This window comes from Crocuta crocuta, unplaced genomic scaffold (assembly GCF_008692635.1).
Source record: "Crocuta crocuta isolate KB4526 unplaced genomic scaffold, BGI_CrCroc_1.0 scaffold26, whole genome shotgun sequence".
Lineage (NCBI taxonomy): Eukaryota > Metazoa > Chordata > Mammalia > Carnivora > Hyaenidae > Crocuta > Crocuta crocuta.
In genome coordinates this window covers 16,562,922-16,590,148 of record NW_027532249.1, presented here as the reverse complement: position 1 = coordinate 16,590,148, position 27,227 = coordinate 16,562,922, and the positions used below count along the sequence as shown (strand labels likewise).

Below are 27,227 nucleotides of genomic sequence, written 5' to 3'. Positions count from 1 at the left end.
CAACAATAGGCTGTAATAAAAGCTAAGTAAAGGTGGCCTCTCTCTGTCTCTCTCTCAAAGTATCTCATCATACCATGTGCACCCTTCTTCTTGTGATGATGTAAGATGATAAAATAAGACAAAGTGAGGTAAATGACGTAAGCATTGTGATGTAGTGTTAGGCTGCTATTGACCTTCTAAGGATACGTCAGAAAGAGGATCATCTGCTCTGGAGTGTGGCTGACTGTGATAACTGAAGCCATGGAAAGCAAAACTGTGGGTAAGGAGGGACTCCTGTAATTGTCCTTTGTATCAGCCATGACGATACTGTTTTACAGATAACTTTTAAAAAGTAATGGCTTATAAAACAAAGTTTTATTTCCTGTACACATTCTGGGTTGGCTAGAGGTTTGGCTTCTGCATTCTGAAGCCCATCTTAAGTACCATGTCCATCTGGAAGGGTGCTGATGGCTGGGGTGGAGGGGAAAGGGAACAGGAAGGCACGTGCTGGATCTTAAAGCTTTCACGTAAAGAAATTACACATCACTTTGTTCACATTTACTCAAAGCAAGTCACATGGCTAAGCCTGACTTCAAGAGTGACAGAAAAATATAATTCTCCCATGGGTGTGTGTGTATAGGGGGCAGTGGGGGCTGAACAGCAGATCTTGGGGAATTCTGCAAGTCATTCACATCCACGGTCACTCTGACTTCACTTTCCTTCCTGTGAAACATATTCTTTAATAATTCTCTTAATGAGCATCTGTGGGTGGTAAACTCTTTTTCTTTTTATAAGCATAAAAAAGCCTTTATTTTACCCTTACTCTTAATTAAATGTTTCGCTGTGTATAAAATTTAAACTTACTGTTTCTTTTGCTGAGCACTTTGAAAATACCATTCCATTGTCTTTTGGCTTGTATTGTTGCTAATGAAAGTTTTGTTGCCAACTTAATTGCCATTATTTTGTGACCATTTGTCATTTTTGGCAGCTTGTAGTTTAGTTTTGTTTTTCTAAATGTGGGCATGGATTTATCTTTTGTCTTGCTCAGAACTTGGAGTCATATTAAACCAAAGGATTTCTGTCTTTCTTTAACCCTGGGAATTCTCAGCCATTATTTCTTCAATTCTCTTCTTCTGGAACTCCTGTTGGATACATATGGGAGCTGCTCAAATCTACTGATTCTTTTCCAGTCTAAGATTTACCCAGTATAAGATTTGTCCTTTTTTTTTTTCTATTTCTCTGATTTCTTTTCCTTTCTAAGACTTCTAGTTAATTATTTTTCATAAGCACCTTATTTTATTTCTGTGGTTTTATTTCATTGTTTATTGTATTTTCCTGGATATTGCTGCTTTTACGGCCATACTTACCATAAATATGTGAAAGTCTTTGTTAGACTATTTTATGACATTGATTTCATTTGGAGTGAGTTTAGTTAATTAATTAGCTTATTTATAACTCTCTTTGTTAACATTACTTTTCTCTGTGTTTTGGAATTGGGGTTTATAAGCTAATCATAAGTGGGGAGACTGTTTTTTCCCTTGCTTTTTTCCTTTGTGCTTCCCTCTTTCTGCCTAGAGGTTTTGCTGTTGCCTTCACTCAGGCCCCCACACCTTAGTTAAGAACAAGGTTTTATAATTGTACCGTATTTATTTTTCTTATTTTTAATGTTTATTTAGTTTTGAGAGGAGAGAGAGAGAGATAGAGACAGAGACAGAGTGTGAGCAGGGGAAAGGCAGAGAGAAGGAGGGAAACAGAATCCAAAGTAGATTCCAGGCTCTGAGCTGTCAGCACAGAGCCTGATGTGGGGCTTGAACTTATGAACTGTGAAATCATGACCTGAGCCAAAATCCAACACTTAACTGAGCCATCTAGGTGCCTCAATTGTATCATATTTCTGATGGTTCTGGGGATATAGCTGATCCATTCACAAGAGCTAGAAGGAAACTTGAACTCCCATATGGCTGGACTCCTGGCTTTGTAAAAGTTGAAGCCTCAGGCCTTATTTAGCAGCAAATTTAAAAACTTCCTTTCAGGAGTAGTGGAGAGCCACCTTCCAGCTTCTGGCTTCGAGTAGTACACTTAGCTCTCCATTATCCTGTAGGAGCAAGCATTATGGCTACCGTCACCATCTCATAGGTCATGGTTTGAGTATCATCACTGTTTTTCATCCGTGTTTTGGGTTCCTGCCTCTTTTTTGATCCACAGGGAGTTTGGGCTTGCTTTGGAGCCTTGAAGCATCTTTCTGGTTTGTTGTTTGTTTTTCTTTTTGTTATGTTTTCCTTGTCATCTGTTATTTATAAGTGTTTGAAACAGAAAAGGTAGATCAAGTTTGAATTTTGAACTCACTAAGAGGAAATACCTTCCTCTACCTCTAACCCCTTATTTCCGTCACCATGTGGCTAGAGAGTAATTTACTTACCTATGGTAGGTGGATAATCAATTGTGCCTATTGTACTGAGCTATTAAAGAGATTACATGAAATAATGAATGTGAAGAGCCTTTCTCAGTGCCTGCACATGGTAAGTAATTGTAGGGTATATACAGCCTGGTATTTCTCAAGGATAAGGATTTATGCTTGGAAGTTTTTTCTAACAGCATGAAGGGATATCTGGTAAGTACGTACGGCAATGTGAGAGGTGCTGGAATGTCCCTGTTCCCCAAACAATTTTTTTTTTGAAATCTCAATATTAGAGAGACTTTTATTTGAATCACTGTATCCCTTTCTAAATCAGAGGTTCTTATGGCAAAATTACATGTCAAACTGAGCAGCAGAGGTTTCCAGACATTTAGCTTCCTATATGTCAGTTTGGTTATGTTGATTTCCGGGTTTCTAATTGGAGAAAAAAGGAATTAGAGTTTTATTTGGGCAGGGAAGACTTAGCACACTGCTCAGGATGGGCAGAAGGATCTACGTGGGACATGCTAGTAGGGTTTCTAGCAACTGACAAACGGTGCCACACAGATGGGCAGGAACCTCATGGACAGGGATAAGAGTGCAAGATGTATCATGCAGCTTAGACCTAAACCATACTGTGGTAACAAATAACTCCAACAATTTGGAATTACAACAAAGGCTTATTTTGTCCATGGTATGCACCCTATCTTGGAAAATTTAAAGCTCATGGCCAAAGAAAGGAAACCATGGTAAAGACATGCAAAGGCTCTATGTTTCTTCTTGGAAATGGCACATCTCACTTCCACTCACATGTTATTGGTCAAAGCAAGTCACATGACCAAACTTGAACTATAAAACAGTCCTCTACAGCTTATAGTGCAAGGTAGCTGATAGCTGCTCAAGTGATATTAGTGGACCCACTGTGAAATCAGCAAGTGTCAAATTCCTCTATTAGCTTCCCTAACACTATATTCTTACCATATCAAGCAGGGTGGGATACCCAAGTGTATCAACATTCCTTTAAGTAATGTTGCAAAAACATGAAGAATCAAGAAACTCAGTAGAGATGAAACATAATATCAGTATCTAGGCTTGTTATGGACTGAATTCTGTCCCTTCCAAATTCACATGTTGAAGTCCTAAAACCCAGTACCTCAGAGTGTGACTGTATTTGACGATAAGGCCTTCAAAAACAGTGTCAGTTAGGTAAAGCGAGGTCATTTGGATAGTCCTAATTCAATTTGACTGGTGCCCATATAAGAAAGAGAGATTAGGATACAGACACTCATGGCCAATGTGAAGACCTAAGGAAAAGGTGGTCATCTATAGGCCAAGGAGAGAGGTCTCAGAAGAAACCCAAACCTGCTGACATCTTTCTCTTGGACTTCTATCCTCCAGAACTGTGAGAGATCAATTTCTGTTGTTTAAGTCATCCAGTCCACGACATTTTTTTTTTAATGGCATGTTTAATTTTAACTTACAACATGAGAAATGTCTACTGACCTCCTCCCCATCTATATAACATGATGAAGAATAGCAAATGATTCTGGTCTATGCTTGATTTAGGGATTAGTGTTGAGGAATTCTCTTGGGGCTTTCCAAGAGCAAAGGCCATGTTCATTGCTACAAACAGCCAGCCTCTCTGTTTCTCAACCCTCAATGTTTTCCTGCTGACGATCCCATTTAGATAACAATGGCTGAAGTCAAGGCCATTGGGAATGTTCCTTATCACTTCTGGTGACAGTATAATGATTAGTCTAGCTAGTTGTGCCTATCTGCTTTTCTTCCCTCAAGTTAGATACAGGCACTTGAACTTGAGATTTGTTTATGATGAATTTATTCTTAAATTCTAAACAAATAATGTATTATAGATGTGTTGGAGTCTAAGTAGGTAATCAAAATATGTTATAACTGCGTTGGTTCAATAGCTACATTGCACACTTGTTTCCACTCTGGTACTCTTTAGGCTTTGGTAGAAGTAGCTGCCAGTGAATGTGTGTGTGTGTGTGTGTGTGTGTGTGTGTGTGTGTTAGCACATAATAGGTGCTCTTGTTCAATAAAGACATTGGGAAAAGAAATGATGAGATATACAGTATTCTCTCCTCATGTAGGAAACTAACAATCATATACACATCACTTAAAGTTGTGCTCGGATGACATTCCCAGTCATATTTACCAGGAATGGAGTTTTTCTCAGAGCCACCCTATCTGCAAAGTCTTACAGGGTCTTGGTGCTTAAAACAAAGATGCCTCTATTTTGAACACTTGGGGTTTAAAAAAATCTAATTTACCCTGAAATTCCCTTTGCATTTTAAAAATGGTGTCTGAATTCTCAATGCAGTCAGAGTGACTATTTGGTAGACAAAATGTATCCCCAAACCATCAAGGGATTTTCGTGAGCAATTGGGATTACTCCAAAATACATTGCAGATTGGTATCAGCTATCATATTTGAATTTGTATTCTAGTGCTGAGAGCCATTTGTAGCATATTATAAATCATGGCCCCTCCCTCACAATTCAGAATGCTCCTGCCTGTGACAAGCACTAAATATGCTGTTGCTACAGTAGCAACATCCGAAATTGCCCAGAGATATCACACAAAACTGAATGACAGGAGAAAATTTCATAATCACTTTATAAGTACAACCCTTCAGTATAGCCCAGTCTCCTTCCACCTGAGAAAAATTGAGATGAGTTTGGATTGAGAATGTTAATTGGAAACTGATATGCTTTGCTTTCTGGCACAGTATTTAAATGTTGTCAGGACCGTCTTCCTATCCGAGAAAGCTACACAAAGTTAACTTATCTCTTTTTTCCTCCTCCAAAATGAAAGCTTAGATTCTAGAGAGTACAAACCAAACCCATAGAGAAAATCGTAAAATTGCAAACTCCATAGCTATGAATTGACCCTAATAATAGCTTTTATTATTTAGATGTAATAAAAATTCTAATGATCTGCGGAACAGTAAAATCTCTAGTTTAGCAAGAGATTGAAGTATTTTTTGGATTGTGCCTTATGAAAGCCATCAGAGACAATGGAGTCTTGATAGATACCCACTCTAACATTTGCAAAAAGCATTAACAATATATCACACTTCACTGCCAGCTGCCAACCCATAATATTATTCACAAATTATGTATTTAAGATTGGGGAGCCGGAGACATTTTTGTAATGCTAACATATTAAGACATCCCCTCCAGAGAGATTCTATAGAACTTCTGCCTGCAGTTTTCATATTCACCGTACTGCTTGACCATGTGATGATTTTGAAACTGTTGCCTGGCTACACCAATCCCTATTTCCTAGAGTATTATCTGCCTGTGCCCAGAGGGGTTATGTTCAGGAGTGTTCCTTCCAAAAACGAGACTATAATTTATATAATTTATCTAAGAAAGTTTCTAAAACCATTAAAAATAATTTTAACTGTAAGTTGATTCAGTCTGGGGGAAGAGAAAAGTATTGCTTTGAATAATGAAATGCTAATAAGACTAGAAAAATTGAAATTGAATATCTTGCAGATAAACATGGGCAAGGGGGTTACTACTTAAGACACACTTTTATTCTTATTAGTTTTATTAACAAATGATATAAAAACTGTATACTAGGAAAAAAATAAGTATATTTATACCAGATGCTTTTATAGAGCCCTAAAACTTTTAAGTATCCCAGAGGAAGTAGAATTAATTTATGATGAGATAGGAGTCTTTGATATCTCTATTAAGACTATAACAAGAAAGAGGCATATGGTGGAGAAATATCAGTAAGGTAGACATGTCTGGCTAAGTGGTGTAAAATGAAAGCATTAATTAAGACATGTGAACAATAATAATAACAATTGCAGCAGCAGTAACAGGCGTAATGATGGTAATAATAATTAAAAGCCAAGGTGAAGGGAAAAAGGAAGTGAGGATAGGTAAAGGTCATTCTGTGTGGTTATGATTTTATCTAAACAATAATCAGTCACTACACACAACTCAATAGACCTAATCTTGACACTGGATTGGATTAACACAGTTCCTTTTATTAGGGTTAGATTGTTGGAAGTAAGGGATCAGATTAGGCTGCTGTGCACTGAAGAGGAAGCAAGAAAGTAGGAACAGAAGGGCTATTTGGGGGAAAAAGATCAGGGCTTGGGAAGCAATCATAAGGTTGGCTTTTTAAGTTCCTGGTCGGCAAAGATGGGACAGAAATTTGTGATTCAGAAAGTTCTAGAAATTCATTTTGGTTGCATTCTTTTCTCTGTGTCAACATTTATTTGAGCCTTTGATAAATAATACAATTGATAAATTTGACCTGCACTATTCTCTTTTTACCTGTCTGTTCATTTGATGAAATTTGCGCAAGAAATAAGTATCTATCAAATTGGAAATCTTTATATCAGCTTTCATTTATCCTCAGAAATAGCACACAGTTGTAGTTAAGAGAATGAATGGATATGAGCCTACACTCAGTTTCCTCATCCATGAAACGAGGTCAAGAATATCTACCTTGTACAGCTGATGTGATAACTCAGTGAGTGAGATGGTGCATATTTGAGTAGTAAGCACTTGACCTGTCTCATAGTGTGCATTTAACAATCTTTAGACATTATGTTACTAAAACTATGAATATTTTTATTATTATTGATTATAAGTAAAAACAAAGTGGAATGGCAGAATTTGCTTATGTTAATAGGAAAAATTTAATACAGTATTCTAAGACTCATTGGGCATCTTTAAACATTTGAAGGAAAAGATTATTCTCCTATTAAAAATATGATAAATAATAATTTCAAAACAACATCCTCAGAGAGATATATATTCATATGAATAAGTCTTTTACTTTATGCAATTTTCATATCCTAATGAAATTCAGATCAGAATTAATATATAATGAAAAAGTAGTTTTTATGAATAACTTACTCCTGTTGTACAGAAAGTTGGCAAATGATGTGTGTAGTATATTTAAGAAGCCCACAGTGTTCTCAGCTACTCCATTCGACATTTAGTTAATGCAACAGAGGGTTTCTACTTGACAGTGAGAAGAGAACATTACACAAGTCACCATGTTCTGCAGTTTTCTTGCCAGCCTGCTTTATGTTCATTTAACGTTTTATAATTACCCTATGCCTGGCTAGAATTCAAAGTACAAAGGAAGAATTCAACTTTGCCATTCCATATTACCCTTAGCTTTTAATCAAACAAGATTTTAAAAAGGAAAATTGACGCTAAGTAATCTTTCCCCCATAAAACAACCAAAGAAGGAAAAACCTTAGATCAAATTTACAAATTAAAAGCTTTTTTCAGATAACAAATAATCAAGACTGCTGCTTTCCTTTCTTCCTAGAGACTGGGCACTTCCATTACTGGGTAGAATGGAATTATTTGTGTCAAACTTACAGTGCTACTTAGAAGAACCAGAAAAGATGGATGAAACATACACACACACACACACACACACACACACACACACACACAACATATGTTTAAGGACATCATAGAACTGGAGAAGCAAAGAAAACAGAAAGGTTAAGTTATGGAAAAGAGAATCTCTAGAAATAACAAGCTTCATTCTTTTCTAAGAAAAGTTTTTGTCAATTAGGGCCTAAGCTGAAGTGTTTTTTGGGGAGCCTCAAACATATGATTACTTTTCTCTCAAAATATTTGCCAGGGGCACCTGGATGGCTTAGTTGGTTGACTGTCCAACTTCAGCTCAGGTCATGATCTCAGTTTGTGAGTTCCAACCTCGCATCTGGCTTACTGCTGTCAGTGCAGAGTCCTCTCCTCCCTCTGCCTCTCCCCAACTCATGCTCTCTCTCACAAAACTGAATAAACATTAAAAAAATGTTTTCCAAATTCTAGTGGTATCTGTGAGGCTAACAAATCTAAGTTTAAAAACAGACTGGGGGCAGAGGGCAGGTCCTGGAGGGACTCATGAGGCACTAAGTTAAAAATCTTGCTTTTAAAAGTATCTTACTCCAGGAACCCGGTTAAGTCAGAACTACACTGTCTTACTAAAACTGCAACAAAGCCTTGACTCACCTTAGTCCCTGATGGATAAAGAGGATCGTTCTCCTCCTGAGTGCATAATAACTAACAGAAGAAATGATTAACTCTCTCTGGTGAAAGGTAGAATCATCTGGAGTCATCATGTTTGTCATTCAAACAAAAAATCATTAGGTATGACAAGAAACGTGATAATATAACCAAACCTTCAAGGGAAATATTAGACTGTAGAACACACTTATAGGTGATTTAGATATTGTGGTTAAATAACATGGTCTTTTAAATAACCCTATTATGCTCAAAAAATAAACAAAAGAAATATAGATTAAAAATGGAAAATTTTTATCAGAAAATTAGACTCTAGGTAAAGCAAATAGAAATTTCAGAAACAAAAAAATATGTGAAATTAAGTACCAATGGATAAATTTAGCACAGTTTAGACACAGACCAAGGCAGGATTAAAGAAGAATATATCTCAAAGCATATATAGAAGGGAGAATTGAAGTAAGAATAAGAATGGAGTAGATATTTGGGGTATGTTGAAGATATCTAACATACATATAATTAGATTTTTGTTTTTGTTTTTTTAATTTTTTTAATGTTTTATTTATTTCTGAGAGAGAGAGAAAGAGAGAGAGGCAGTGTGAGCAGGGGAGGGTCAGAGATAGAGGGAGACAAAGAATCCAAAGCAGGCTCCAGGCTCTGAGCTAGCTGTCAGCACAGTGACAGCTAGCTCAGAGCCTGACACGGGCCTCGAACCCATGAACCATGAGATCATGACCTGAGCCGAGGTTGGACGCTTAACTGACTGAGGCGCCCCTACATATAATTAGATGTTGAATAAAGGAAAGAAAAGAAAAAACAAATCAAATGGATCAAATAAAAAATAAATAGTAAGCTGTTACATGCAAACTCAATTTTATCATTAATTACATTAAAAGTAAATGGACTAAACACTATCATCACTAAAAGACTAAGAAGGTAAGGCTGAAAAACAAAAATCTAAACATATGTTAATTATAAGGGTTATACCTTAAATGTAAGGAGAGTGAACAGAACACAACAAAATACTAATCAGAAGAAAGCTGGTGTAGCTATACTAATATCAGACAAAATAGTCTTTAAGGTAAGTATCACTACCAGAGATGAAAAGACATTTCATAGGTATAAATGAATCAGCTCAACAGGAAGATACTACAATTTTAAATCTGCGTGTTCCCAAAAATATAGTTTAAAAATTAAGCAAACATTAATAGAACTAAAAAAGAGACCTAGAAATATGTCACTGTCATTAAGAATATAGAGTATCTGTATAACTTGAGCTAATTGACATATTCAGAACACTATATCCAACAACATCTAAATTCATATTGTTTTCAAGTGTGCAGCAAATTTTTACTGTAATTGGTGATATGTGGGTCAAAGAAAGCTTCAATAAAAATATTGAAATTATTCAGAACATGTTCTCTGTCTACAGTGTAAATAAGGTAGAAATGAATAAACAACAGGTAACTAGAAAATGTCCAACTGTTTGGTAAGTTGACGGATATACTTCTAAATAACCAATAGATGAAGAGGAAGCTTTAATAGAAATTAGAAAATGTTTTCATCTGAAAGATAATGATATGGTATATCAGAAGTTGTGGAATTGAGCTATAGCAGTGCTCAGAGGAAAATTTAGAGACTTTAATGCATATATTGAAAAATAATAAAAGCTGAAAATCAATTATTTAAACGTCTTTCTCAAGAAGCTATAAAATAGAAACAGCAAGCCAAATCCAAATAAACAGAGTAGTAAGAAGGAAGCAGTAAAGATGGGACCAGAAATCAATGAAATAGAAAAATACTGCATAATACAGTAAATGAATGAAGGCAAAAATTGGTTCCTTGAAAACATTAATAAAATTGATAAACCCTTAGAAAGATCAATCAAGGGGAAGAAATAGAGAAAACTCAAATTACTAATGTCAAGAATAAAATAGGAGACATAACCAAGAAAATAAAAAAATAGTATAAACAACTTCATGGCAATACATTAAAATATTTAGAAAAAAGATCAATTCTTCAAAAACACAATTTACCAAAATTGATAGTAGAAATGAAACATTTGAATATCCCTGTATTGGCTAAAGAAATTGATTTTATTAATAAAATCAATACTGAAAAAATACTGAGGTGGTCTCATAAGTAGAGTTTTACAAATATGGAAGAAAGAAATAAGCATGAATCTTACACAAACTCTTCCAGAGAATATGAAAAGAAAAAATACTTCCCACTCTTCTTCTGAGGCAGTATAATCTTGGCCCCTACACTGATAAAATCATTAAAAGAAAGAAAATTATAAACCTTGTTCTTTCATATGCTTAGATGTACAAATCCTAACCAAAACATCAGTTCATTAAATCAGGCAACATGACAATAGGATAGCATATCACAGCTTTATTCCAAGAGTTTTTAATATTAAGCAAAAATCAAAAAGCATAATTCATTATATAAAGAGATGAAAATGATAAAATTCATATGAATTTATTATTTATCATCAAATTCTTAAAAATAGAAGGGAACTTTCTTAAATTTGTGGGGATTATCTACGAAAAAATGAAAACCACTAAAGCAAAAATCATACTTGTGGTGTGGTAGGGGAAGATTTCCCCTGAGACTGAGAAAGAGACATGAAAGTCTACCAAAACTACTTTTATTCAACATTGAATTAAAGGCCTCAGTTGGTACATTAGTGGCAAAAACAAACAAACAAACAAGAGGCTCAAATAAATAAATAACAAGGCATGTGTATTGGAAAGGAAGAAATAAAATATCTACATTATTTATAGGTGACATGATTTTCTCAAAAATGTAAATGAATCTAGAGACAAGCCATTATAATTAATATGTGAATTTAGCAAGATTTCAGGGTATAAAAAATGATTAGAATTAATAAGTGAATTTTGCATGGTATGTGGATAAAAGATCATTTGCTAACATGGATCTCCTTTTTTGTATACCAGCAACAAATAACTAGAAATTGACACTTAAAAAATGATTCCATTTTACAATAGTAACATAACATCATATGTCTGAGAATAAATTTAATGTAAGATATAAAATTAAAATACACATTTTAAACTGAAAAACCACAATTCATCCTTGGGAGAAATTAAAAATCTAAATAAGTAGGACAATATACCATGGGCATAGATTGGAAGGTTCAATATTGTAAAGATGTCAGTTTGTCCCCAACTGAACCATACATTCAATGAGATTACCATTAAAATCCCAGCATTTTCCCCCAGCATAATTAACATAAAGTGTTATATTAGTTTCAGGTGTACAATATAGTGATTCAGTAATTCTATACGTTACTCACTGCTCAGCATGGTAAGTGTACTCTTAATTCCCTTCACCTATTTTACTCATCCCCGTATCCACTTAACCTCTTAACCATCAGTTTGTTCTCTATATTTAAGGGTCTGTTTTCTTGTTTGTCTCTTCTTTTCTTTATCTGTTTTGTTTCTGAAGTTCCACATATGAGTGAAATCATATGGTATTTATGTTTCTGTGACTGACATACTTCACTTCGCATTATACTCTTTAGATCCACCCATGTTGTTACAAATGGCACCCTACTGAATGGAAGAAGATATTTGCAAAGGTCATATCCAATAAAAGGTTAGTATCTAAACTACGTAAAGAACTTATACAAGTCAATACCCAAAACGTGGGCAGACATCACGAACAGACATTTCTCCAGAGAAGGTATACAAATGGCCAACAGACACATGAAAAGATGCTCGACATCACTGATCATCAGGGAAGTGCAAATCTCAACCACTGTGAGATATCACCTCACACTTATCAGAATGGCTAAAATCAAAAACACAAGAAACAGCAAGTGTTGGTGAGGATGTGGAGACAAAGGAACTCTGTCGGAGGCCGGCTCCGGCAGGTCCAGGAGTCCCTGAAGGATGGACGGTGTCGGCGCGAGAGAGAGTGAGAGAGGCCCAAGATCCTTTCTGATCACCAGGCAGTCATCTCCGTCCTGTCGGTTTTGGTGTCTTTATTTATAGGTCAAATGTTAACATGGCATCAGGAAATGGAATTTTTACAACGGATAGCTCTTTGTGATAAGATGTTTTTGGAAAATGTACAGAAACAGGTTTTACAGAAGTCTTCTTGCAGAATTGCCCCAATTATAGTGAGGTTGAGTAACTAAGAAAATAACAAGGTGTTCACATTTTAATAACGCTAAGATTAAGTCATAAGTTTGTAGATATTCTTATCCATCCTCATCACAGCTGCCAGGGTAAGGGAAGGTGTTTGTGGAAAGTAGGCCTTAGGGAAGGGGTTGCTATACACCATCAGTTAGCAAAAGTGTATGTAGTAATTTATCTTCTGCCCTTATCTGTTCCTTGCCTCTAAGTTAGGCTCTTTGTCTCCTGGCAAGACTTGATTTTCCAGTTATATTCTTTACGGCACTGGAGAGCCAACCATACCTTTAAAGAGTTTAGCTCATTTCCAATACATAGAATAGCCTCTTCGAGGGCATTTACCTTTGTGTCTAGTTTTATGATTTCTTGAATAGCTAGAGCATGAGAGACATTTTTGGTTAGCTGATTTACATGTTGAGCTGTATGAACATCTTGGACTAATGCAATTGTAGAAACAGAATTGTACATGTAAAGGTCAATCTTTTATGAGTAAGGGTCATTAGCCTGTTCATAGCTCAAGGGAAAGTATGGAGGGAAACAGGACCTGCTGGAGACACGATGTCTGTTCCCATAATCAAAAGAAGAAGTTCCCACAATAAGTTCCTTCACAAGGTGCAGTCATCCTACCAGGGCCAGAATAAGGGGACAGTCACTCCTAATATTGACCAACAAGGTACCCTCGGGTCAGTGCTCAAGCAGAAATAATTGAGTTTGGGTGGATATCAGTCGTCATCTGATTGGCAAGAGACTGTGCAAACCTCACCAGGAGTTTTCTTGACTAGTGGGCTCAGAATGGCTCCCAACAGAACTCTTGTGCTCTGTTGGTGGGAATGCAAACTGATGCAGCCGCTGTGGAAAACAGTATGGAGGTTCCTTAAAAAATTAAAAATAAAACTACCATATGATCCAGTAATTTCACTACTGGATGTCTACCCAAAGAATACAAAAACACTAATTTAAAAAGATACATGGATACATGCATCCCTATGTTTATTGCAGCATTTTTTTTTCCAATACCCAAATTATGGAAGTAACCCAAGTGTTTGTCAACAGATGAACGAATAAAAAAGAATGGTACATATACACAATGGAATATTACTCAGCTATAGAAAAAGAATGAAATCATGCCAAAATCCCAGTATTTTTAATGGAAATTCACAGGCTAATTCTAAAACTTATATGTAAGTACAAGGGATCTAAATGGTCAAAATAATCTTGAAGAAGAACAAAAGCTCTATCAGATTGAAGACTTATTTTAAAGCTATAGTGATTAAGAGAGTGTGATATTGATACAAGGATAGATAATAGACCAACGGAATAGAATAGAACATTCAGAAACAGACCCAAACATAGTCAATTTCATGAAAAAAGTGACATTGCAGTGCAGTGGGAAAAGCAGAGTATTTTAAAATAAATGATGCTGGTTAATTGGGATATCCATATAAAAATATGAATTGTAGCCACTACCTTGTGGCATATAAAAATAATCAACTCCAGATAAATTTCAATTATAAATTTACTGGTCAAAAAATACAATTTTAAAATAAATCAGGAGAACATCTTCATGACCTTTTAAGAAGCAAAGATTTCTTCAACAGGGCATGCATGCTCTAAGTATAAAAGAAAGGTTTTTGAGAAATTGGACTATATTAAGATGAAGAACAATTCATTAAAAGGCACTATTAAGAGAGTAAAAAGGCAAGCCAAGCCACAGAGTGGAAGATACTTTCAAAACATGCAAATACAGATGTATTTTCACTACAAAGAACTTGCATCCAGAATGTATAAAGTATAAATGTATAAACTCCTACAAATCAATAATAAAGAGACAGCATGATTCCATTTATATAAAATTCAAAAACAGGCACAACTAGCTATGGTGTAAAAACCAGGTAGTTATTAGCCTTGGCTGGATTAGTGCATGAGAGGAGCTTGAGGGTCCTAGGGTTCTATTTCTTGATCTAAGTATTGGAGACATGTATGTTATAATTTTGAGAAAAGTCATTGTGATTTATGCAACTTTTGTATGTATGTTCAATAAACAACTAAAAACAGACAATAATACCCTCACCTACAGACCTGTTACTGTGTACCAGAAAGCTCTAGAAGACAGGGAGGGTAGCTGCTTGTGGGAAGGCATTTCTCCATTCAAATGCTGTGGTCAATGGCCACCAACCATTTTAAATCATACATCAGAGAAAAAAAAAAGTTTGAGCAAGAATTTACATTTGTACTCATTATGAACACTGTAAAATATGATGTTTAGTACATCATAGCACCCTATGTACATGTTTTATAAATAATGAATCCATGACCACAATTAAGTATATAAAAGATAAGATAAAGATAAAATAAGCAAAATTTTTTAAAAAGTGTTTTTCCATCAATTATAGAAAATCCCATGGGTTTTTTTTTTTGCCCCTTAAAAAGAAAAGAGCATATGATTCAATATGTCAGTTATAATTTGATCATCATTGCTTTTACCTCCTATTGTGTCCGATGCTGAACTTATACTAGGAATAAAAGTATTCAGCTCAGCTATTTTTTTATTTACTTGTGCTTGTATTATTTATGCTATCTTCAATCTGCAGTCTCTTTGAAAGAATCGTTTAAAGCCATTTGTCCATTTTGTAGGGGGTGATTCAGTTCAGACTAGATGATATAAGCCATAAATTCATTTAACCAGACACATGATATAAACTGTAAGTCATGGCAACACTTCAAAGTGCCTCTCTGGAAAATGTCCATTCTTTCCTAGGTGCCACATGACACCCGACCACTATCAATCCACACACTTAATGCATCTAAACAAATTTGTTTCTTACTTTAGGATGAACAAAGGGAGATAGAAATTCTAATATTTTCTCCCCAGTCCCAGTGAGTTATCTTGGGGGCACCCAGAATGTATACACTTCTTCATAGGTAAGTGAAGTCACATAGTTTCTCTCATAAATGAAGACCAGAAATCAGTGCGATTATATCTGGGACTAAGAAGACGTGTACAGCTCCATGTGAATGTCACTGGGCCCAACTCCTAGATTAACAGTGATCAAGGACTACTGGAATGCTTTTAACACTACAGCTCCACTGGACATAAAGCAAGATTTTCACGAAACAACTTTTTTCTCTAATTTTTTTCAGAGTAAGAGCCCTAGACTACAAGTCTCACAGACTCTTGTGGTTCTAATCCTATCCCGTTTTAATTCTGCCTCTATAGCAAGTCTCTTCTTGGGCTTGTCACTTTACCTCTCTACATCTTGTTTCTTCTACTATAAAATGAAGGATTTGTAAAAAGTGAACACAAAGATCCCTTCTAGTTATATGTCCCTCTAAATTCCATATGTTGAAGTTCTAACACTTAATACCTCACAATGTCACTGTACTTGTAAACTGGGCCTTTAGAGAGGTAATTAAGTTAAAATGAGGTAATAAGGGTTGGATCTAATCCAGTAGGATCAAAGTCCTTATAAGAAGAGATTGGGACACAGATACAGATGAAAGACATATGAAGACACAGGGAGAAGATGGCCATCTGTGATCTATGAGCTAAAGCAACTGGCTTCAGAAGGAAACACCTCAATTTCAGACATCGAACCTCTAGAATTGTGAGAAAATAAATTTCTGTTGTTTAAGGCCCCCAATATGTGTACTTGGTTATGGCAGCTCTAGTAAACAAAGACAGTAAGTAAATTTTTTCCAGCTTGATTGAGATACTGTGTAAGTTTAAGGTACACAATGTAATGATTCAATACACACATATATTGCAAAGTGATTACCACTCGTAATTACCACTCATAAGGTTAGTTCACACGTTCATTTCCTCACACAGTTATAACTTCTTGTGTGTGTGGTGAGAGCTTTTAAGATCTATTCTTTTGGCAGCTTTCAAATATACACTGTAGTATTGTATGACTACAATACACTGATGACTTCAGGCTGTGCATTCCATCCCCAGGACTTATTTATCTTATAGCTGGAAGTTTGTGCCTTTTGACCACCTTCACTGATTTCCCCCATGTAAACTTGAAGAACACACACCACCTGCTTACAATTGAAGTTGGCCTTAAAGCCAACAACCTGAGCCTAAGTTATCCCAACAAAAATAACAGCATAGCAGAAGTGACTAAATTTATTATCTGTATCTGGAAGAAATACTGGAACGTTTAAATTTGCTTGACAAGAGTTACACTTCCCTGTCCTACTAACTGTAAACTTAGACTATTAGTTTATAGATTTTCCCTTATCAACATTAGGTTAGACAGTGTTCATGAGAAGTCAAGAGAATCCAGGGGTGTTGCAGGTCATGGCCATGATGGTTTTGTTGTTTACTGTTTAATATTTATGATTCCAAAGCTGTGTGGGAAGAGACTGTGCTTTCTTGTATGATGCCCAAGTTTCATCTGATGAAATACTTCTTTACTGACTCAGTCACCAAAGATTTTCTCAAAGAAACAAGTTACCTTATTTGAATTTATAAAAACCTGATTAGTTTTCATTCCACTTATATCCTAGTAACTGTTTTCAAATAAAACATCTGGTGTCCAGATAGGACGGCAGTAAATCACATTTATACCTGAGAAACTAAAAGAATGTGAAACACCAAATAGGTTGTTTGCTCAAGGAGAATGGACCAGTGGAGCTAATTGGACTCTCCCCTTGTCTTTCTGATAGCCAAAGGCTGTTTTGGGAAGTTAACAAAAGGCATATGTGAAGAAAGATATTAGGCAGTAATGCTAAAACTTTGCATAATCCATTTAACAAATTGCTTCTTTTAAACTGAAGTATACTGTCAAATGAAGGGAATGTATTCCGTCAAATGTTAAAAGAATAATTGAATCTCTTGTTTCACATTGAGGGACAGTAGGCAGGTAAAATACATGACAGGGAAAGGGGAGGTTCTTATGGATTCCAGGCTCTGGTTGAAGTTCTGAGCTTCTTGTTGGGGGGCTATTCTGCTTCTGGGAAATGAATAAAAGAATGAATATTTCCATAGCCTATCGGTTTATTTGTAGGCAGAGCAAAGAAATAGTCCTGAGTGGTTTTTAAACTGTGTTCTCTCTACCAAGGGCAACCTGGCAACAAGGGCACATGGAGGAATGAGGAGTAGGCAGTCCTTGCATCTCTCACCCAGGGAGGTTCAACCATGGAAGTTCCACATTTGTTGTTTTGCATATTGGACTTTATTTAAAGATTTCCTTTGATTAAAATGTTTCAAAAACAAAAAAACTTTGGGGACTGGTTTTAGAATTGTTCTTGCTAAATCTGAGCAGAATTTTATGCGTGGCCACAGGCATAGTATGTAGCAGTAAAGACTTCCCAAATGCTTCCCAAATGTCTTTTCACGCCGCCATGTTTCTCCTTCTGATGGAAATGCCTCACGTCACGTCGTTGTAACTGCTTACTCACTTTGCCAGACTCTTCTCACAAAATTTATGCTGTTTTCCTGTGGATCTGAATGTGGATTGTTTTCCTACATCAAAAAAGGAGACAAAGATTCCTGTAGTCATAATGTTAAAAAAGGTTAACCAGTGGTACAGTAAGTACCTTCTTTTTCATGTGGAATGTCTCAACCCTCAATGTGGAGATAAAGAGACTACTCTCCCTCCTTAGCCCCATTTTACCCATTCCTTGTTTTAGAAGAGGAAAGAATGAACTGGCTTTTCTTGGCATCTGGATATGCTTGATGCTCCTGCGAGTCCACATGTTAGAGTGTAGGCACCTGAAGACTGTCCCTGAGAACTTCAGACCCTAGGAATTCATTCATTCATTCATTTACTCACTCACTCACTCACTCACTCACTCACTCACTCAATCAACATCTCCATCTATGGGGTTCACTATGACTAATAGGGCCATCTCAGCCCTCAAGGAATTCAGTCTGTAGTGTAGGGAGAAACAAAACTCTGGAGAGAGATTTGTAATTACAAAAACAATCGTGGCGATATCCATGGGGCCAATCTCATCTTCCTCATGATCCGCATATATGTGGAGTCACAGATACTTAAAGCTAAATGGAATCTGTTTTTGTGTTTGGTGAAGAGCTGTTGGGTTTCGATAACTGTTAGAAAGAAGGCAAAAAAATTTCCTTTGGGGCCATCACCCCATTCAACGTGTCTGGGCGTAGCTAGTTATTTCTCAGTAGGAGATTTTAAAATTTAACTTGGCAAATGAAGGCACTAAAACATCTCACAGTCCTTTTCTTGTCCCTTAAAACTTCTAAACTAATGTGGGTCTGGGACTGCCTTTATCCTGCAGCAGGGTGTGTTTTATACTCAGAAATTCCATTTGACAGCTAGCATCAGCAAGCCGATCCCAATAGCTTCAAGAGATGAGGGTTTATTTTCTCTCACAGAAAGGAAGTTTTGAGGTAGTTAGTTCTGCAGAAAGCCCAGGGACTGATATGATGATTCCATGATGCTGCCCAGGACCCAGGCTTCTTCTAATTTATAACTGTGGCACCCTTAGCACTGCCTTCCATCCTCAAAGTCATGAAATGATTACTGATGATTGAGTCACATGCCCATATTCTGGATGAGAGGAACAGGGGAAGGCCAAGGGCAACAGGGATGTTAGAGATACCTGTCATCTTTTTCAGATTCTCCCTGGAAAGCACACCCAACAGCATTCGCTGCCATCTTATGGGCCAGAACTCAATCTCTGGGCCACACTTAGCTGCAAAGGAGGGAGGGATTTTTTCTTTTTTAACCCCAGCGTCTTGCTGCCAACAACAGAATTGGAGTTTTGTACTTAGGAAAAATGGAGCTACAGTTATTGAGTGGGTAACTGGCAGTCTTGGTTCCAGATGTCCTGGCCACTGTAGTAATACCTCTTTGTCATCATCTGCCTTCTTTCACAGAAAAAATACTATAGAAACAGGAGTGTGTCAAAGGGAGATTTTCCCGTTCTTCTAGAAATTAAGAAGCTATGTCATTCTATTCTGATACTGAATCAGACTTTCTTTCTCATTAAAATAATTATTCAACAGATAAATTATTATATTTTAATGTGACTATTTCCCCCTCAAGTATCACCAAATTTAGCAATATCCAAATTTTGTCCTTATTCCTTAATTTAGTCAAAGTATATAAATGATTACTTCTCCATTGAACAGGAGTAATTTCATGGACTCTGATTCTTTCCATATTAAAGAATAGTTTTTATACCAATGAAAAGTTTAAAAAAACTACATATCCAGGTATTAAGTATAATGGCTTTCAATAATTTCCAAGGTTCATCTGTGGTCTGAAATTATTACTAAAACTGAAAATACAGATTTTATAAGGAAAAGGTTAGTTGTAAGGAATATTAGAACATTTTACCAAGCAGGTTATTGCCTCTACTTTATACATATAAAACTGAGGCACCAATTGGTCAAGGGATTGTCACTGATAGAGCCACAAATAAAACTCAGGATTCCTGACTCCTAGTGCCATAGTATAATATTAAAGAACTCAGTAAATTAACATATTGCCTTTAGACCCTGTAGATTATAAATTAATAAAGTCAATATAAATTAAAATTCAATTGAGATACATGACTGTTATCTCAGGTATTACAGGTCTTAGATTATATCAGCAAAAATGACTAAGGTTTTAAAAAGGAGCCACTATTCAGAATTAATAACTATTTGCTCAAAAACGAAGTACTTCATTCATTGACTCATTCTGCTATAGAGCATCATGAGCACACCTAAATGATGACCAGATATTATGCCAGTGTTGGATATACATAGACAAAAAAAGGCATTTTTTTCTTTCTTTTTCTCTTTTTTTCCCTAGAAGGCACTTTCTAGTGAGCAACACCTATCTGCAAACAGATGATGACAACATAATTCTATACATCGTGTAAGATAGGTGTGATCAAAGCACTGAGAGAAAGAGCGTGAGGAAGTAGTAAGTCACTTGATAGAGCACTTCAGAAAAAACGTCTCAGGAAGTTTAGTCAACAAAGATAAACATATCAGGGCAGAAGGAGTGGAAAGTCTGTATAGTCATGGGGTAAGAATTTCTGGGACTCTAAGGGACTGATATATAGCACCCTTCTTTTTTTTGCAGAGTTCTGAATTCTCTGAGAAAGACAAAAAATTTGGTTAGTGGTATACGACTATTTGCTTTATGAAGGCTGAATTAGATGACAGGCTTAAATGTGTAACAATGACCTTTCTAATGCTTTACTGCAGTAATTGAACTAATTCTCTTAGCAACAAGTATAAAACTGACCCAACCTCCTCTTCATGGAAGCCACCTCTATACAACTTACAGTGTGAAGGGTAGATGACATCTGTGCTTTCCTCAAAAGGGGGCAAACTCACCTATCAGATAAGTCTCTCCACTTTTCCAGGGGAAATTGGAGTCAGGGGTCATAGAAGCAAAGGGTGCTGTGCTAGTGAACACTTCTGAATTTATTTGGAGGACACTTGATAGACCAAAAAATAAGAGATTTCTAGTATGGAAAATGCCAGACATAAAAAAAATAGAGCCAATGGTGTAATTATTGCAATGTACTTATTGTATATTAATTTCAACAATTTTCTAAACATTTTGCCACAGATGTATATCTTTATATTTTAGTTATTGGAACAGTCAAAAAGTAGTACCAGATTGAAATGCTGCCTACTAATGCAAAACTCGATTACGCTAGCAGTTGGTTTTTGGAATACAAACCTTTGCCAGAGACAGGAATGGGAGAGAATCCAAAGCAGGCTCCACACTGTCAGCACAGAGCCCAACATGGGGGCTTGATGTCACAAACCGTGAAGTCATGACCTGAGCTGAAATCAAGAGTCGTTCATTTAACCGACTGAACCACCCAGGTGCCCCTCAAACATTTCTATATTGGGATACTCTCCAATCCGGGGTTCCCTATTCTGGATGCACCCTACACTGAATGTACTGCTTCAAATGTGATGCCTGGAACTGAACACAATTTATTGTACAAAAGCACACTGAGATTTAAAAAAAAAACAACAACCAAACAAAACATTGTGAGATGGATACATTAATAAGTAAAACAAAGTCCATGCCCTCAGGGGTTTCAAGGCAGGATTATTGTCTTTGGCCTGAAGCTTGTTTTCCTTTCTTATCTTTTTCATTCTATTTCTTTCTTTGGTTCTTTCCTTTCATTTTTCCTAATATTTAAAAAAATCAGTCACAACACAGTTCATAATAAGCTTGTGACACATAGGGTGCCTGGGTGCCTCAGTTGGTTAAGCCTCTGACTTCGGCTCAGGTCATGATCTGTGGCTTGTGAGTTCCAACCTTGTGTCAGGCTCTGTGCTGACAGCTCAGAATCTGGAGCCTGCTCCACGTTCTGTGTCTACCTCTTCCTCTGCCCCTCCCCTGTTCATGCTCTGTCTCTCTCTCCCTGTCAAATATAAATAAACATTAAAAAAAAAAAAAAAGACAAGTGGGGCACTTGGGTGGCTCAGTCAGTTGGGTGTCCGACTTTGGCTCAGGTCATGACCTCACAGCGGGTTGGTTCAAGCCCGACACCAGGCTCTGTGCTGACGGCTCGGAGCCTGGAGTTGCTTTGGATTCTGTGTCTCCCTCTCTGACCCTCTGCGACTCATACTCTCTCTTTCTCTCAAAAAATAAATAAACATTAAAAAAAAAAGACAAGCTTGTGGTAAATAAAATGGTAGACATTTCTCATGTAAATTATTTAAGGCAGCAGATCTTTTTATCTTCTACATGTGTCCTTCATATTTTGGACTTAAATAAAAATTTTACATTTATTCTCATTAAATTTCAGCCTGTCTCAACTATTGGAAGCTTTCTGAATCCACTCAGAAGAGTAGCTAACTTTTTTAGCTTTGTACTTTTTGTCAAATTTGATGGACTTGTTCAATCTAAGTTATTAATAAAATGTTGAATAGGATAGGGACCTGCAATTTTCTTCTAGAAATATTCCTTTAAATGGACACAGTAAAATTAGCTAATGCTTTTTGGCAGTAATTTGTTAAAACCTACAAACTCTGATAGATTCTTTAAGCACTGCAAAAAGAGAAAAATAGACCCTGCATCACCACTATATTTCTTATTCTTTCTTATTATTTCAAATGGCATTATTTACAACATAAGAGTCAAAGTTTATTTCTTCAGCACCTCCAATTCTGGATTTATCCTGCTGGCCATTAGGGATTGACAAGTACTGGAGTTGCTGTCTTACAGTAAATTAGAAAATTACTTACAAAATGTAAAACAACATTTAAAGACATCAGATAACAGACACCATAAGACTGTGATCTTTCAGAGAAATGAAAAATGATATAAGTTCTATAATCTTCCCACTTTTGGCTTGGAAACAATTTCTAGACAATAGGTACCAAGAGGGAGAACCCAAACTGAGGCTGGTAGTCATACTGAGTTGAGAAGATGGTGATTGGAGTATGGGAGGGAGGCTGAGATGCCTTGAAGTTGCATGGCATAGTTTTAGAAAGGAAAGAGCCACTCAGAACAAGAGTTCTAGAAATCTGTAATGGAGTTTCCTTGGGTCTTTACTGATTACCAAGCTGTGCATGCATGAAGTATATCACTGCAAGGCTGAACAAAGAGTAACCAAGCACTTGTAAACTCAAAATAATTGATGGTCACACAGTAGAAGTTGAGTCAAATCCCTGGAATAAAAGCTACTCCCAAGCAACTCAAAGAAAGTTTTAAAACAGACCTTGAAGAGACCCAGCTGATCTGCAAGTAACATGATTACTGAAAACAAGCCTACAGTCTTTAAAGGGATGTAGTAATATCCAGTACTCAGCAACATGAAAATTAACCATGTCCAGAATCCAATAAAAAGTTAGTAGATATACCAAGAAGCAAACAAACAAACAAACAAACACACAAACAAAAAAACAAACAAAAACAGGCCTAAAATGGTTAGGGAAAACAAAAGAAATTGACAAGAAATGACAGAGACTATGATACTAACAGATACTAAAAGAGCTATTATAAGATTATGTTAAACTATTTAAATGAAACACGCACATGATTGAGGAGAGAAGTGAAAAATACAATAAGACCTCAGTGGAACTTTTAAAAAAATATATCTGTGTATTTATTTTGAGAGATAGAAAATGAGAGTGAGCAGGTAAGGAGAGAGAGAGGGAGAGAGAAAATCCCAAGCAGGCTCTGGCTAATAGCTAATCTCATGAACCATGAGATCATGACCTGAGTCAAGATTATGAGTCAGAAACTCAAACAACTGAGCCACCCAGGCATCCCTAATTGGAACTTCTATAGACAAAGATTGCAGCATCAGAAATGAAAGTTTCACTGAATAGATTATCAGCAAATTGGATACTGTAGAAGAAAAGTCAGTGAACTTGATAACACAGCAATAGAATATATCAAGAATTAAGCAAAAAGAGAAACCAATTTAAGAAATGAAGAGAGTCTCAGTGACTTGTGGGGCAATATTAAGAAGTTTTGTGCATTGGAGCCCCCAGACGAATTGGGGTGGGGGTGCTATCTTAAGAGGTAATGCCAGATTTTTTCCTCCCAAATTTGACAAAAACTATAAATTCACAGATCAAGGAGTTTAATAAACACAAGCAAGATAAACAGGCATATACACATACAAAATATAGCAAAAAACATTAAATTGATGAAAATCAATAAAGAAGGGAATTCTTTTTTTTAATTTTTTTAAATGTTTTTTATTTATTTCTAGGAGAGAGAGAGAGAGAGAGAGACAGCGTGAGCAGGGGAGGGTCAGAGAGAGAGGGAGTCACAGACTCTGAAACAGGCTCCAGGCTCTGAGCTGGCAGTCAGCACAGAGCCCGACGCGGGGCTCGAACCCATGAACCGTGAGATCATGACCTGAGCGAAAGTCAGACGCTTAACCGACTAAGCCACCCAGGCGCCCCAAAGAAGGGAATTCTTAAAAGAAGTCATGGAAAAACTACATATTAGATACAAAGGAAAAATACAAAAACATTTTACAGATTTCTCATCGGAAATATACCAGGTCAAAGCAATGGAATAAAGTGCTGAAATAAAAACCAAAACCAGAAACCTGTCAATCTAGCATTCTATATCCAGAGAAAATATCTTTAAACATGAAAGTACACTTTCAGCCTTTTCAAATAAGCAAACACTGAGAGATTTCATTACTAGCAACCTGCACGTTAAAAAATGTTAATGAAAGATCTTCAGACAGAAAGAAAATGATACCAGATGAAAAGAAAAAGAATGAAGAGCCCAGAAATGGTAAATAAGTTGGTAAAGATAAAAGATGTTTTCCTGCTCATTTTTATATCTCTTTAAAAGATAATTGGCTAAAGAAGGAGAACAATAATAGCAACACATTGTGTGGTTAATAAAATACATATAAGTAATATGTATGGGAACAATAACAAAACATGAGAAGGGAAATGAAAGTAGACTGTCATAGCTTTCACACTGTATGGGAAGAAGTATAATGATTATTTGAAGGTAGACTAGAACATATTAAGGATGCATATTGTGAAGCCTAGAGCAACCACAGGAAAGAATTTAAAAGAGGCATAGCTAATAAGCCAATACTGGAAATGAAATGCATCACTGAAAATCTCCTCAATACAAACTCTCTGATCCTTTGTTTTCCAGTCTTCAGACCTGAGCCAGTGTCTAGGATGCATTTCATTCTTATTCCAATGGAACTGTGCCTCTCTAAATAAATTTTTGGGGAACGAGGGGAAGATTCCTACCTGCCTTCTGCCCCTTTCCCCCTCCTCTAGGAGTCCTTTCAGCCCACTTCACCTTACAGCTGACACCCAGTACTCACTGTTGCCTCTTCTGTCAGCACCGCATCCAGATTCGTCCTCCCTACAAGCACAAAAATCCCAGAAATCATTCCTGGTAATCAAAATGTACTTTTCTCTTCAAGTTGCTCTCTTAAACTCAAAGAATGTTTACTGAATAAATGAATGCATGCATGCAGGCATGAATGAGCTAAATCTTGATTGAGTATTAAGGTACTTGGTACTTTCGAAGAAATAATTGCTCAGACTTCAAGATCCAGCACAAATGTGACATCTCTTCTCAAACTTTCCCTGACCCCTACTTCTGGAGGCCATCTTAGCTTTTTCTGAACTACTCCTTGCACTCGGACTCACAGTTATGCATGCACATACTTCATCTTCTTATTTCACTTGAGGGTAGGGTCTATGAATAATAATAATAATAATAGTAATAATAATAGCAACAGCCATAATTATTCAACTTTTACTATGTGCAAAGTACTCTTCTAAGTCCCTTTTATATATTCAGTTAATCAAAATCCAACCTGATATATGGGTACTATCATCCCCATCTTATGGATTAGGAAACTGAGGTTTGGTTACTTATCCATGATCCAATAGTCAGTAAGAGGTGATGACGAGATGAGGTGTGACCCCAGATTTTTCTTTCCCTAATGGTTTTCACTTTCTAGTACTTGTATACCCCCACAGCTTACACATCTCTATATTCCCTGTAGTACTTAGAACATAGTAGGCACTTAGTAAATATTTGTTGAACAAATGTTTTCAGTAATGTGTGGGATAAATTTTAACAGGAGACTCTGGCAGATGCAGACCCGAGCCGCAGGGATGCATTAAAAGAAAAAAATAGAATAACAACTACTTTTCAGGCCAGAGGTGGAACAGAAGACATTTTCCAGTCCCCTCCAATCACACATCTGGGGGTACAGCCTCCTCTGCCTAGACCCAGTGCTGAGCCTGCTGTTGAGATGGCTGCAGACCATCTGTCTTGTAAGGTTAGATCTCTTCAGGAATCCTAGAAGTTCTTGCTTTCTAAATCTTATACACCTCAGGCAGCATGTTAATTATAGCACACAGATTTGTGCTTTTTGAAATCAAATGTTTTTTAAAAGTGTAAGTTTGGAAGGAAAAAATTAGACCCTGAACATTGGGTCATAGAGATTGTTCCTAATGTAATATAAATGTGATGTGATATAAATGCAATGTAATGTATCATCATTAGCTGAATGTCAGGGTTGAAAGTAATGAGTCATCCTAAAAAGTCTTTGATTCCACAGAGTACATTTATTTATTCTGCTTAAGAATTCAACTTTGGTATTTAAATGGACACAGTTTATGGATCTATTATTAATGATACTATTAAACTCTTCAAGCTGACCAGATTCAACTTTCTATTTTGATTTGGTTCCTCTTACTTACACTTTATAGATATTATGATCATGTACTTTTCTTTTCTGTATTTTTTTTTTTTAAGTTTAAGCAGGCTTCACATCCAGTGTGGAGCCCAGTGTGGGGCTTGAAGTCACAACCCTGGGATCATGACCTGAGCTGAAAGCAAGAGTTGGACGTTCAACTGATTGAGCCACCCAGATGCCCCCACAACCATGTACTATTTTTAAATCACCATGGTAAAGCATTTAGCCAATTGCACTGAGAGACTGTCAGAGTTTTCATTTATTTTGAAAAGCAAAATTTCAACCCTTTGTTCCTCCTAAACAGATGATGCTGTTCAGGGCTATATTTATTCAGTTTTTTTGTTGTTGCCATTTTTAACATTCAACCTCTGAATCCTAAACTAGCCAGCATTTTAAAAGATTTAAAGTATGGATCATTAATACATTATTATAAAGTAGTATTTCTGTGTTTAATAAAATCTCCAAAACTGATAAATACATCACTGCAAGGATCAAAATTTCCTATTCC

General features: G+C 36.3%; 1 long non-coding RNA gene across 1 annotated transcript; it reads left to right on the top strand.

The window, feature by feature from the left end:
- Window positions 1-205: 205 nt before the first annotated feature.
- Window positions 206-26,895, top strand: LOC144243122 (uncharacterized). Its single transcript, XR_013338540.1, has 3 exons — window positions 206-259; window positions 11,953-12,026; window positions 26,779-26,895. It is a non-coding gene; the product is annotated as an uncharacterized LOC144243122 (long non-coding RNA).
- The last annotated feature ends 332 nt before the right edge of the window (window positions 26,896-27,227 follow it).